Below are 15,441 nucleotides of genomic sequence, written 5' to 3' on the forward strand. Positions count from 1 at the left end.
GATTCACTAGCTGGGGGCCCTAAGACTCAGAGGGGGAAGGGGCCCGTTCCCCCTCCAGGCTCTCTACCCCTTCCTCTCCTGCTGAGGCCTGAGGCTCTGTGGAGGGAGCCCGAGGTCACTAGCTTGTGAGTACAAAAACAAGAGAGGAGGGGGACCCTAAAGGAACCATGCTCAGACTTTTGTGTCTGTCATAGACTCTTGTCCTGATACAGAAATCCCCTGGACACACTTGCTACCCTCCCTGGTCTCCATGGTAACACAGAGATCAGGAATGTCCAGAGATGCTGTCTTCATCTCTCAGGGTCAGCCAGCCACAGATTGCTCCATCCCACCCCTTTACCGTGCAGGGGACACTTGTCCTGACCAACACCTGCTCTTTGGGGTCGCATCAGGATGATTTGGGGGTGTTGTGATTTAGAGATGAAACAAAGACTCATTGTTGAAGGTTTGGTCCCCGTGGTATACCGATCTAGTCATTGAGAGGTCATGAGTCACAGGAATTCTGACCTGATCATTGGACTGACCCACAGGTGGGTTCATATTTGTCAGTCTTTAGGACCTGGTGGAAACCAGGGAGTGGGGCCTGCTGGGGGACGTAGTCCTTGGGATGTGCTCTGGAGGGAATATCTTGTCCCTGGCCTATCCATCCTTGCTTCTCTGCTTTGCGGCTGCCGCGAGGTGAGCAACCTCCCCTGTCACATACTCCTACCATGATGCTCTTCTTACCACAGGCCCAAAGTCGTGAGCCAGCCCCCTGTGCACTGAAGTCTTGAGGCTTTGAGCCAAAACCATCTGCCCTACTTATGAAGTGTCCTTCTCAGACACCTGTGACGTCAGCAACAAACTGACTAACACAGGGTCGTGCTCATTTCCCATCATCCTATGCAGTCCCTCACTGGATGTTCTGGGGCATAGATTCTACCCATTGTCAGGTCCAGGCAGTGCTGGAGAATCAGTGTCAGCCTGATCAGTCAAGGCTCATCCTGTGGATTCTGAGATTCCAGGCCAGGAGCACCAGATGGATGGCAGCTCATCAGCTGGGCCTGTGCAGGAGGTTCTGGGATATGACATGCACCCCTGCCTCCACCCTTTGGGGTCTCATTTCCTGGTCCCTGCCTCCAGCCACCAGAGATCTCCAGATCCTGGCAGCTCAGGTTGTAGTAGTGTCCATTTCTCTTCTAAGTTGGCCCAGGCTAGCCCTTGGTGTCACTGATGTCCCTTCAAATCAAGTGGACACAATTCCCTTGAGCACAGCTGTAGTCTATCCTGGAGGGGGAGAAAGCTCTAAGCTGGCTTTGTCCAGCTCCCTTGGGACATGCTGGTGGGAGGGAACTGGGAAAAGCTGACTGTGTGATGGGAAAGGGGACCTGCTCGGGGCTGGTGACTGAAGGAGATGGCTATTGCTGATGAGAGCCTTGGGTCTCTGATGAAAGGTGCTGGACAGCTTTGAGGGTTGAATCTGTTTATTTAAATTAACTGAATCATAAATCATGCCTGTCACATTTTGGTCCCTTCTGTCTTATCAATGTCTGCTGGATTTTTTTAATATAATTGTGCTGGGTGTCACACAACACTCCTGGACAGTTAGCTGGTATGACAGCCTCCACATCTACCTGCGCTCCTGAGGCTGAGGGCTCAGGTCCCTCCTGATGTCACCTGGACAGCTTCGGCCCTTGACAGCCATCATGAAAGAAAGATTACATCGACAACAGGATGAAGGAGCCAGCTCAAGGAAGGATGACATTGGAATGATGTGGCGGCTTCTTGAGTGGATGCTGGGTCAGTCCCTCTTCTTCCTGCCCAGGACAGTGGCTTTCTACCTCTTCTCAGACACGCGTGTGTCTAAACCCACCAGGCCCCACGTCCCTGTGGCCTCTGGGCATGAGCTTCTCTTAGCTACCTCTTGGTACACCCACCTTCTAGGTCTGTCTGTCCATCCAAAACCCAGCACACATTTGTCTTACCTCCCTAATCCTTGGAGACACTAATCACCTACAACAGACACACAGGAGCCCTCACTGAGACCTGAACTGCCCCCAGCAGCCAGGCTGGCCCCAAGTCCTGCCTCCTCCATTAATCACACCCCTCACTGGAATATCATCTTCCCCTACTCCCCAGCCACAACATCACCCTCTCATCCACTCAATTCTTCCCCGTAGGGAGAGACACTCCCTTGAATTCGCCTTCTTTTCAGGTGTGTCTGTAATCTTGAATTCACAGCTAAAATTTGACCTTTTTTTTTTTTGCAATTTATTTTATTGAATTTATTTTCACTCAGAAGATGCTGTAAGTGTCCTAAGTGACATCATCCCCAGTGGCCTCCACTCTGATGGTGGCTTTAGGTTCTCTCTACATTATGCGACTATCTCAATAGACTGTAAACACATCCCAGACTCTGTTACATGCTCTGTAAACAGCACAGTATGCTCCCACCCTCTCCAGCACCTGCTCATGCCCTCTCCTCCCCTACACATTTGTAAGATATACCTTCTGCCTTTCTCCGCTCTTGGTAACCCTTTTAACATGTACATTTAATTGATTGCACTTTAAATGAATTAATGTTTCCACCTCCCTTCTAGATTATAGTGATTAATTCCGATCTTTGCCTGGGCTGATGGGCTGCTAATACATGGCCTGTTTCCTCCGTTTTATTTTTAAACTCCTCTGTTGATATTATTATTCATCGGTGTTTGTGTAGCACTACCCCAGCACACCATCTTTTTAAGGTTACTGGCTTCATTTCAATGCTGTTCCTCACTCAGCTTGCCTCTTCGCATCTGTCCTGGGGGATATTCTGGTGGCAAGGGGCCCTGGAGTTAATTTCCCGCTCTTTCTCTAGATCTTCAAGCATCCGGAAATCTTCACTCAGCCTCCCTGTGACCACCACCCACCTTTATTTTATGTTTCTATTGCATTCTGTTCGGCCATCTGCTGGTGGCCCTGCTGATGCCCACGTCCTCCCCAGAGGCTATCTGTGGTCAAGCCTACCAGAGCCTGTGTCCTCCCGGGCCTCCAGGGAGTCTGGCCTGGTTCTTGTGTACTGTGACCCTGGGGACTGTGTAGAGCAGCTCATGTGCCATCCTCAACCCTGTAGCTCCTCTGCCTGTGGCTCTGGGTGGAGCCTATGTTGGCATTGGCTAAAGCATGGACCTCCGTATTAAGTCTTAGGGTGTCCCCGTGCATGTCCCTGGCACCTCCTGGCTCCTTGAAGAGGGTCCTGATGACACTCTTCTCAAACTGTGTCCCAGGGAGGTACATGCCGGGCGCTGTAGTTTCCAAGGCACTCCTTGGGTGATTCACCTTGAATGAGCTCATTCCTGCTTGGGTGTCTCTGAACTACAGTGTGGAAATACATCATAGGAGATTCAGAGAAAGAAACGCTTGTCCTCATGAGCTCCTTTAAGCACTGCTGTGCACTGCATCAGCTCAGCTCTGGTGGCCAGACATAATCCTCACCCACACATCCGAGGCCCCTTGCAGTGAGAGAGTAACCAGGCCCCGCCCTATGGAAAAAGCCTGAGATGGGGCCACAAAATCCCACCAATCCCTGAGCTTGCCCCAAGATCAGGCTACAACATCCCTCTAATCCCAGGCCACCCTGGAAAGCTCCACACACACCCCCCCAAGAAACCCTACATCAAGCCTGCCTCCTGCTCAGTTCTCTGTTTCTCCTCTCCAGAGCAGAGGCAGCCACCTCCCTCCTGTGTCTTTCCTAATAAATCTCTTGTGTGAGGTTTGTTGTGCAGTGTGACTTTGTGGTATTCCTTGGCTCCCGGCTGCCAGGATACCTTTCCGCTCAGAGCTGTAACACTTAGAGGAGCCGCAGCTCCAGGCTAAACACAGGCACGTGAGTAGCTGGCTCTTTCGTCTGAGGAAGCCCTTGACCTCTGAGCAGCCTGAGCTCCAGGGTTCAAGCACCAGGTCCAATGGCAGCTGAGATGACCTGCACGGCATTGACAAACATGCCACCTGTCATCATGGGAAGCGTCAATGGCAATAGCTAGGCTCGTCCCACCGGCCTACACAAGCTGATCCTGTGATGAGCTGTCCCAGTCACAGCTCTGAGGGATGGTCTCTCCTCAGGTCATCATCTTTCCCTGCTGAGGACCACCTTGACCAGGGCACTTGGAAAAAGCAATGCAATTAACTTTGTGAGTGACAATATCTTCCAGTCCTGGTTCCGAGGAGCCTCTGGAATTTAAGTCCTACTGATTCATGTCTGAGAAAAAAATGTCCTCTCACCAGGGACCTTATGTTTCTTTCTTTTTTTTTTCTTCAATTTTTTGAGACAGAGTTTTCTCCGTGTAGTTTTGGTGCCTGTCCTAGATCTCGCTCTGTAGACCAGGCTGGCCTCGAACTCATGGAGATCCGCCTGTTCCTGCCTCCCGAGTGCTGGGATTAAAGGCGTGCACCACCATTACCAGGCTTCTTATATTTCCCTTTAACCAGACTCAAGCCTGAGCTTCCTGCTCTGTGAAGTGACCCTCACATTGCTATGCACCAGCCCAGACTCTAATGCCAAGAAAGAAAGGAAACCTCTGTCCATCCTGCCTGTGTCCAGGCTCCCTACCCACAGAGTTTTCACTATGAGCTTCTCAGCACAGAGCCAGGGCTGATCTCAAGCAGACATATAACATAAGCTGTTATTTGTTGTTTTTGCTCTTTTGTCTCCGCCTCCCCCCCACACCGTCATCCAGCTCCCACATAAATACACAGAGGCTTTTTCTTACTTATGAATACCCTGCCTTAGGTTGGCTTGTTTCTTGTCAGTTTACCTTAAATTATCCCGTCTACCTTTTGCCTCTGGGCTTTTCCCATTCTCTTACTTCTGCAAATCTTACTCTTACTCCATGGCTTGCTGTATAGCTGCGTGGCTGACCCCTGGAGTTCTCCTCTTTCTCTGTCTACTTCTTCTCCTCCCAGATTTCTTCTTCTATTTATCCTCTCTGCCTGCCAGCCCCACCTATCCTTTCTCCTGCCTCACTATTGACCATTCAGCTCTTTATTAGACCATCTGTGTTTTAGACAGGCACAGTAACACAGCTTCACAGAGTTAAACAAATGCAACATAAACAAAAGTAACACATCTTAAGATAATATTCCCCAACAATAAGCCTGGGCTCTTGGTTCTGGGGTCTGAGCAGATCCATGAATTCCCACCTTACTTTGGAGGTGCAGGGACATGGGACAAATAACCAGGGAACATCACACCTACAGAGTACTGAAGGTAGAGTTTGGGCAGAGCTGAGGTCGATGCCTGGGCCTGCCCCTGAGTTCATCTTTCCTTCAGGCCCCAGTGTTGGACTTTATGATTTTATTTCCCAGCCTGCCTTGCAGATAGTCATTCAATCTGAGTGTCTGACAGATGTGGCAGAAAGAAAGGTGTCATGCCCCTCCCCACACCCCTGCTGACTGGATCCTTAGCTGACCCTAGGAGTATCCATGACTGGTACAGTCACAGTCTGGTTCTGAGTGACACATGGAAGCTGGACCTTCCTGTGGACTTGAACCCACTTTGGTTGCTTCGGAGAGAGCCACACATGTCTTCTTCACCATCATGTCGCCAGATCCTGGTGTCTAGGTGTCCATGAAAACTTGCACAAGAGTTTTCAGTAGAAACCTAGGAGGGATGTGGAGGGATGTAGATGGCCATTGCCTGGGGCAGGAGGTTAAGTGGCTGGCTGTGGTGATATATTGTGCACCCTAATAAACTTTCCTGAGGATCACAGGACAGAGCCAGCCACTAGATTAGACATAGAGGTCAGGTAGTGGTGGCACACACCTTTAATCCCAGCACTTGAGATCTCATGTCTTTGCTTGGGAAGCACACATGCCTTTAATCCCTAGAAGTAATATGGTGGGGCAGAGAAAGGTATATAAGGCGTGAGGAAACAGGAACTCACTCTTTTTAGGCTGAGGATTTCGTAGAGATAAGAACTAGTGGCTGGCTGTTCTGATCTTTCAGCTTTCACCCTGATATCTAGCTCTGGGTATTTTTATTTTTATTTATTGAAAGACCATCTGAGATGCGAACAGCCGGCAGCTGACCCCTCACAGCTCTGGAAAGGCAATGGGAGCCCTCACAGGTAGGGTTTGCATGTCCCGTTGTAGATGTCAGCTCTGTCCCCTCCTAGAAGAGGAGCCACCAGATATGCGGCTCCCCCCTCCTCTGAGGGACCTATAGTGGCTACAGACCTTCCTGTCCTGTTCCCCTGGCTCCTCCTTTATGTCCCCTGCACTGTTGGTTTCTGTTGATGGCACCTACGGTCACCACTGACTGCCACACTGTGGGAGAGGGAATCAGCCCCAGACCTAGGGAGATACTGTAGGTTGATTGGGGCTGCCGTCGGGCCCGAGCTGGGGACACACTAAGTGCTCACCACACCCGGGTCCTTGTCAGCTGCTCTCTGTTGTTTACCCTCGGCCCTAGTCCATCATTGACTACAGCTCGCCTGAGACGGAGAGCTGGGGAGGGCTGGTTGGATAGAGATAGCTTGCTTCCTTCCCCCACCCCACCTCCCCACAGCCTTTCATTTCAAAACTCATAAATCAGCAGTGCCAGATGCAATCACTCTCGCAAAACCCGGCTCTGTGCCCCCAAATATTCTGGCTACGTGGGAAACATAATTTGGTCAATCCTAGGAAAACTCACTCAAGTTCAGCGTAATGTGGTAGGAGGTACAGGTAAAGGGAATTTGCAGTGAGAAACTGGAGGGAACTGACCATTGTCAAGGAGTATCCCCGTGTGTTCTCTTCTGATAGGGATGGGAAGAGCAGGGCCCCCAGGCCGTGGGACCAGGGTAGCCTCTAGCCTTTGTGCAGGAGATGGAGGGATTTGGAGAGTGTTCCCTATCTCACCCTCAGCACGTTACAGCTCAACAGTGCCTGAGGCCAGCTGGCCAATAGCGCTTTTTATCACATGACCACAGAGAAGCCAGTACAGGCAGGGTTTGGATTTGAGAGTACTGGTGCCCAGGCCCAGGGTAGCCTGCAGGCTTCTCTCAGGGGTGCTTTGGGGACAGCAGCAGCAGAGGGAACACAGCAGCCCGCCGCAGCACCTCCAGACCTCACTGTGATACGGTTCCCATTCCTGCCAGACAGTGATGCTATTGCTCCTGCAGCTGGGTGTGGACAGGGGGTCACCCCAAATCTCTCTCAGGTGATATCCTGCTGTGTGCACATCTGGATAGGAAGATACAGAGAGGGAAAGTGGCTATGGGTCCCCGCAGCAGATTGCAGAGGATGAGATGGTACCAGCATAAACCCCTACACTCTCCCCCACCTTACCTAGGCTGCAGCAAAACCCAGTAGAGCCTACCTCGGCTCCCGCACTGGACCCTCGAGTGTCTTCACCCCAAAAGTAGAGCCACCTCAATGTCTTTGTCTTTGAGGTTCCCAACGAAGTCCCAGGGTCCCTGACACACGGATGGTGGTGATGGCATAACCGGTGACTCCTCACCCACAGATACAAAACAGCTTACTGCTGGGTGACCAGGAGTGCATTGAGATGGGTACAGGAGGGGTTTGGAGTCACATGGTGACTAAGGTCGAGACATGACACACTGTGGTAGTAGCTGATCAGGCTGGTGTCTCAACCCAAGGCTGTGGTTCCAAATAGAACACTGAGGTCGAATCCTGCCTTCAGGGGGCTGAAGGCTTTCCACAGAGTCGCCACCAATGTGTCCTGTAGGCACATGACCGAAGGTTGACCAGGCTCCTCACTCTAGCCAGACAGGGACAAGGAAACTGAGTAAAAACAGCATTTCTTCCATCACCCCAGAGGCTTAGTCCCTCCCCAATACCTGGAGTCTTTGAACAGCCCACTTTGTGGGTCTTGGTTAAACATAGGCAAGAGAGGACAGGGTTTTGACAGGTGCCTACATGGCCTGGGTAGTTGTGCCCACCTGGTGGGAGCAGAGACAGGCAGGTGGACAGGCTCTGTTGTTACCAGGACCTGAGATGCCACATTGAGGACACACTGAAGACGGTCCTGTGGGGGCCCATAGAGGCTCTCTGTTAAGGCCTTGCCCAAGGTCAGAGTTTGAGCTTGCTTTACCCAGCAGGGCTTCATAATGGGATGATTTGACCATGGGCATGGTTACCAAGTGTTTGGAAGGGTCTACACTTGGCTGTAGGTTATGCTTTGATCTTTCCAGGGAGAGGTCTTTTGCCTCTCCCCTTGGCATTGTTTAAAAAGCCCTTTTGAATAAAGACCCGGGGTGGCTGGGTATTGACCCAGGGCCCTCCCGAAGCTATCCTGTGTCTCTGTCTTTCTCCTCATTGCTATCTTTCTAGCTATCATTTCCTACTTCCTCTCTCCTCCAACCAAGAACCCTTCAAAAGGTTCTGACAGACTCTCCCACACTGTCCCTCACCTGTCTACCTGGTACCTGACTGAACAAGGGTGGAAGGCAGGCAGGAGTCACATGGAATCACTAGGAAGCCCTGGAGGGCTCAGCCCACAACTGTGGTTCTGAACCATCTAGACCAGGTCCACTCAGCCAGACCCTGCTGGTCACTCTGGGCATGCCCCTGTAGCTGTTCTGGGCCAGGACCTATCTCTTCCTGATGTTGCTCAGCTAAGTTTCAAATCCCCTAGTGTTATCAGTGGGATCTGAAATGTCCCCACAGGCTTGTTTGAACACTGGGTCCCCAGCTGGTGGCACTATTTTGAAGGCTGTGGGACCCTTAGGAGGAAAGGATCTGGCTAGTAGAAGGTCACCAGGAGCAGGCCTTTGAAGACTGAACTCACCCCTGGTTACAGCCTTACCTTCCATATTCTAGTCCACACCGTGTGCACAGTGCTGTCCCATGTTCCCGCCACCAAGACAATGACTCTTTGCCAGCCTCCCCTCTGCGACACACTGAGACCCTCTGAAACTGTGAGCCAAAGTGAGCCCCATACAGACACCACGGGTGGGTTGTGGCATTGATTTGCAGTCGGTTTCTTGTGTTGATTAGAAGGTTGCTGTGTTGATTGGCAAATTGCTTTTTGGTGGTGATTGGCAGGTCGCTGTGTTGGCTTGGCAGGGTGTCTGTTGTATTGATTGGCGGGTTATTAGTCGTGTTGATTGGTGCAACCCTGGAGCTGACTTGCTTTTCTGGAATCCACAGTATCCATGGCTTAGTCCACGCTGCCAGCAGCCAGGCATCCATCCTTGCTGAGCCTGGGGACCAGGTGAGCCTCTCCAGCTCCCATAAGCAACACTCGCTGTTGTAAGGGGCCAGTGACTTGGCTCTGGGTGCATAGTCAACCTCCCTGGCCCCCAGATTGGCTGAGAAGAGGTGATAAAGTGGGGCGCAGGAGCTTCTCACCCTCTGCTGGATTTGTCAGGTTTTGGAGGTTAAGGATGTGTGTTCACAGGGGTTTGGCTTAAGACGTCCAACTTTCATGACCAAGTGTTTGTGAACATAAACTCTGACCTTGAACTTTCTCAAGTGGAAAGGCGGTACTTGCTGTCAGAGTGTATCAGTTTCTGTTGACTGGACATTTTGTATCCAGGCCTGAGGTTCCAGCTCTGTGATGAGGTGAGGCGGAGACCCTGAGAGGCAGTGAGAGCTGTGAGCTGCTCCGCCTGGAGGGGGAAGAGGACACTCACCTCCTGGCCTACAGAGCCCTGGGCTGCTGACCTGGACACTGTGCCTCCAGGGGAACCCAGCCTCACCGGCAGGAGCCCTCAGTTCTGATTGGATAGGAAACAAAGTTCCAAAGTCAGGGCACATAAGAGGAAAGCTGGAGACACCAAGCCTGGGGTGACAAGGCATGTTATCCCCAGAATGGAGCCTGTCCGGTCAAGATTAGGTTGGGTCAGGTCAGAGGTCTCTTCCCAAAGGAGGCTAGACCTTGTCTGTCCCAGCCTTCCTGAGTCTCAGTGGATTCTGGGCTCTTCTAGAACTCTCTTGACTCACATCTCAGGAGGACCCCTCACTCTCTGCTTCCTAAATCCACACCATGTGCACGGTGCTGTCCCACATTCCTGCCATCCATGGATGGTGCCCACATTTTTTCCAACTCTAAAAGTGCTTCTGGTTGAGATGAAATTGAAAATGAGGGAATGCAGAAAAAAAAAAAATTGCTGACTCCAAGGACCTGGCTCCAGCCCCATCCATCATCCTAACTGTTCCCACAGAAGGGCTGCGTACAGAGCTTGTCTCTTCTGGTACTCCTCGGAGCTCCCTGCAGAACCCGGGCCTCAGAGGGATAGGATTGCATACATGCTAGGGGGCCACAGGGACCCTGAAGAGGGGAGGAAGGACACACAGCCTCACCCGTCTCTGGGGGTCCCTGGATGTCCTTGAGCCTTTTTCCCTCCTCCGTTCCTGGCAGTCCCTCCAGACCATGGACGAATTCACCCTCTTTTTAGGTAGGACATTATCTGCCCTTTGTTCTGGCTGCTTGCACACTGTCTCAATAGTTATCTCTTTCATCCCCCCTCCCTGCTTTCTCTCTTTCTGACCCTGGAGGATTAAGAAATATGGCAGGCACCTGCTGTGTTTCCTCTGCTCCTGTATCCGGTGATGGATGTATCTACTCAGGGCCTTTCCTGAGATCCCCTGCCGGCTCAGTCGTAGGTGGAGCTTGATACCATCTCTACGTGAATAGGGCTCTGCACAGCGCTCTCACAGTCCTCTGGGCATGGACACCCATGGAGTTGTTATTCATTTCTGCTTATTACACATTTATTTTTACAAATCCCAATATGTTGTAACCACCCACTCTTTGCTAAGCACACACCATCTCCTTGGGGGTCTCACTGCTAAGTGGGTCTCATGTGCGCGCGCACACACACACACACACACACACACACACACACACACACACACACTGTCTTCTCAGGGACCTCCATTCAGGCAGGGTCCCCTCCAAGCTTGGGTCAGAGTGTCTCCAAAGTGACAGAGCAGGAATCCATGGCTGCCCTCCTTCCTTCAGGACACAAGTGTCCCCATGTTCCATCTCCTGTACATCTGGCATCAGCCAGCCAGCCAGCAGTGAGAAGAACCACAAGATGGAGAGAGAGAGAGAGCGAGCATACTCAAGGGTACTTCTGCGAGCCTCACCTTAGGAAGGTTCCACTTCCTCATAGCACCACAGATTGAGGACCAATCTGTATCCTCAGCCCAGCGTTTTGGGTACATATCCACACTGTAAATTGAAACTGTAAATTGTGCTGTTCTGAGGATTTGGATCTAGAAGCCCCATGCTGGACAGAGAAGAGAAGCTGTCTGGAACCCCATGGAGGTGAGAATGCTGTCCTGTCTCAGACGCCTCTTGCCAGTGAGGGGGCAGTCAGCAGTGATCAAACACACGCAGAGTGGGGGCAGACACCTCTGTACTAGCCTCATCTCTCCCCCAACCTTGCTGAGGGTGACCCAGGTGAGTCCCGCCGCTCCCCCAGGCCTCAGTTTTCCCTTCTCTAGGACGAAGAAATTAACTAGATGATTTCGTATCTCCAGGGTCAGCGCCCCCAGCATCCACCACCCTCCACGCTCCCAGCACAGCCGCTTCGGTATTCCTCTTTAAATCCACTTCTAATCTAGCTAAAGTTTCCATTAGTGTGGCCGGGAACCACTCTTGACTGGAAGCAGAGGAAGCCACAGTAGGAAATGCCTGAAGAGTGTTGGGGGCGGGGAGTGAAACTTCAGACCCCGGGGTGCATGAAGCAGCTTTCTGTGGCTCAGATAGCTGGGAGCATGGGTCCAGGTTCTCAGTCTGCAGGACGCCTGGGCTTCTGTTGGCTTCTGGGGTTGGATCTCCCATGAGGCTTATGGAGATTCAGATTCCGTGATGTCACGCAGGAGTTCTGTCAAATCTCAGTCCCTCCCACTGACTGCCCGTCACTCCATCAGATGCCAGTGAGCTGCAGCATTACCTGGAGCCACTGCCTGTGTGTCCTAAGCCCTGAAGGACAATTTCTTGGCTCCTTTTCCTAGGAATTAGCAAATAAAAGGGCATGCTTCCCAGAGTCTCCAACTCCCTCTTCCCTGGAGGCCAAGGAAATGGAAGAAGGAGGAGTGCTGGGTAGAGCGTCTATTAAAGCCTCAAGTTCAAGCTTACAGCGACTCTTCCTGTGGTGCTGGTTGCTACAGCTTCAAGGACAAGCAGCCGCAGCCTCACATCAGAGCTTGCTTTAGTCCTGGGAATCAGGACTGGATTGCGGCTCCTGTGAAAGACACGACCCTGATTCCTGCTCTAGTGATAAAATGTTCCCCCACGAAACTCCCACGACCTCAGTGTTGGCTGAAAACAGTGGGGGCAGATGCTTCAAAATCTCCCCGAACCAATTCGGGAAATGGCCCAGCTAGTAAAGAGCTTGCCTTGCAAGGGCGAGGACCTGAGTTTTATCCTCAAGAACCCATGTCACATGCCAGAAGTGTGTGTGTGCTTATGAGCCCAGCACAGGAGAGCTGGAGAAATGCAGATCGCTGGGGCTCTCTAGCCAGCCGCTAGTCTAGCCTACTTGATGAACTCCAGGTCAGTGAGAGACCCTGCCTCAAATAAACCATGTGGAATGACAGTTGAGGTTGTCTTCTGACGTCTGCATGTACACAAACATACAGGTACACATGAGCCTGTACACACACACACACACACACACACACACACACACACACACACACACCTCACACACAAACATTTCCAGAACCTTCCAGTTCACACCAGAACCTGATGGTCTAGTCAGAGTTAGACATCGAAAGGACTTGAGCTGGCCCTCTGGCCCTTCTGTGGCGTTGGCCGCAGAATGGGGGGGGAATCTCGAATTGTAGATTTCAGTCAAAGCAGTTTTGGATGTGTGTCAATCACCCTTCCAGGGGCTCGTTAAGGACCTAGCATGAGTACCTTCATGTCACAAATAAATGTCACAGTCCCAGGCCAGATGTGACTTCCCCCAGGGTCACCTGCATCACTTCCATGGTAGTCAGGTGACCGCATGCCACGCTGTTTTGCCCACCTAGCATCCTGCTCCTTCTAAGTCCTGCAGTAACATCCTGATATTGCTTTGGGCAGCTCTGCTCTCCCCATGCAATCACCCCTCTACCTCCCTGCCTTGCCTGCAGGGCTAAGTGGCCACAGCCTGCCACTCAGAGGAAAGTGGGGCAGAGAGGGTTTTGAAGCATGCGCTTCCGAAACCTGTGCAGCCCGCCCAGGTAAACAAGTCTGTTGGGCCAATTGAGAACACATCAAGTAAATTAAGTAGATTCAGTCCGCGGCATGTAAACTTCCCCAGGAGGCTGATGGCGCGGTCCCTCGGGCCTGCTTCTTCTCCCCTTAGCTATAAAGCGAACATCTTGAGGGCTCCTCCTGGTCTTTGTCACCAGCTTAGAGCTGCAATCACTTGCCAAGGGCTCTTTTCACCTGGGCCAGATGTTCTCTCTGAGCCCTGCAGAAACCTCTTTCTCTTAATAGAATGTCTCAATTGCTAGGTCTAACCATATGTCCCCGGCGCAATTCTTTGTCCGGGGACGGAAGCCCCTGGAAGCTTCAGCACGTGCCCTGGAATTCAAACACATGCTTCTGTTACGATTCCCAGCTGCAAGCTCTTTTATTTACCTGCCTCATTGTTTCTGACCTGGCCCCTTTGACCCCAGTGTTCACTTTAACCCCAATATTTGTTTTCACTTAACAGCAATGGTCCCAGACTCTTTGCGGAGGAAGCCAGTGGGAAAGGATGCGTGGACAGAGGCAGGTATGACCCTATGCAGTGGATGTGTGAGTGACTTCCTGGATACTTCTTACACTCTGGCAGGTACATTCCATCCTCCCTGGCCCTCGGGTCTCCCAGGGATCCCAGCAGAGCCCCAATATTGACTTAATGGTGGTAAGTGATGGATTCCACCTTCCCTTTCTTCTTCAGCGTTGATAAGAGAATAAAATCCTCATCTGTGACCTGCTTAAGTATTGTGTGTGTCCCCAGGAGGGAAAGAGAAAAGGGGAAGGGATAGAGGAGAAAGGGAGGGGGAAGGAGAAGGGAGGAGGAGGGCTGTCACAGGCAAGAGCCTCCACCAGGATGGAAGAGCCTGATTTCCCACACCCGGTCCTCGGCCACCATCTGTGGTAGCTGCATTCGCTTTCTGCTACACACCAGCTCTACTCAGCCCCAGCTTCAGGAGGCCACAGGGGACATAGCCTGGGTGTGTCCCCAGAGCCACACCAAGCAGGATGCCTGCTCTCTTCAAGCAAGTCCTTTTTGCTGAGGACGTCAAATGCAAAGGGCCTCAGCAATGAGCAGGGCTATTTCCCCACTGCCTCCTCTTCTCAGCAGCTCCGGGGCCCTTAATTCAGGCCTGTGCTCTCTTGCTCTCTCTTCCTCCCCCTTCTCTCTCTCCTCTCTGTGATTTGGTCATGGGATGTGAGTACCCTGCCTCTGTGAGGAGTCAGCTCAGCACAGGCATCCTCACCCTGCCTGTCACATCCCCGTTACCCCCTCAGAACAGCTCTGCCCCTGAGAAATGTCACCATGCAAATGCTCCTCCAACTTGCCTGTCATTCATCTTTGATTGTGTTTCCCCGAAGGAATCCCCTCTCTCTAGAAAGCTGGCATAGGAACACACTCCCGCCCCACCCCCACCTCCATTCAGGGTCTGGTTACCAGAGACACAAAGGACTTTTTCATTGCTCTCCTGTGCTCTACCCAGTGTGGACACAGGTCTTCACCACGGCCTCTGTGCAACCAGGTTGGTCCTCCTCAGCATCCGAGCCATGAACGTGTGCTTCCCTAGGAGACACAATGAACTCAAGGACAGCTCTGCCTAGCCTAGACTTCAGCAGCCCATTCGAGTCCCATCTCTTCGCAGGTTGCACCATGCATGTGTGTAGTCAGAGGTTTCCCTGTGTCCTGCCCGGCCCTGAGGTCCCGCAGCCGCTTATAAAATAATCATTCAGAGGCTTAATATTAATTACCAGTTTATGGCCATGGCCTATGGCTCAAGCTTCTTGTTAGCTAGCTCTTATAGCAAAACTCAGCCCATTTCTATTCATCTATATGTTGCCACGTGTTCCGTGGCTTTACCTGTGTGCCATTACATGCTGTTCCCTGGATGGCGGGATGACATCTCCTCTCTGCCTGTGCCTCTCCTTTTCCTGTTTCTGTCCTGTATTTCCTGCCTGCCTCTAAGCTGCCTTGTCATGGGCCAAAGAGGTTCATTTATTAACCAATGGGAACAACACATATTCACAGCATACAGAAAAACATCTCCCAGCACATGTGGCCTTTGTGAAGCCTCTCCACCTCCTGCCTCAGTTTCCTTCTCTGTGAAGGTGGAATCCCTGCAGGACAATCACAGAGCCATTGGGATAAGTGTGGATGTGCAAGATATAACCCGGGTCTGCTAGTCCGTGGTGAGTGGGTAGGAAATGCTAGTCATTGTTCCCGTTTGTGGAGCTGCTAAACATTCTTGTCATCCCTGTGTGGTTCTTATGCCCAGGTAGACCCTGATTCATGG

The sequence above is a fragment of the Peromyscus californicus genome, unplaced genomic scaffold (assembly GCF_007827085.1).
Source record: "Peromyscus californicus insignis strain IS unplaced genomic scaffold, ASM782708v3 Scaffold_2__1_contigs__length_46816999, whole genome shotgun sequence".
In the NCBI taxonomy this organism is placed as follows: Eukaryota; Metazoa; Chordata; class Mammalia; order Rodentia; family Cricetidae; genus Peromyscus; species Peromyscus californicus.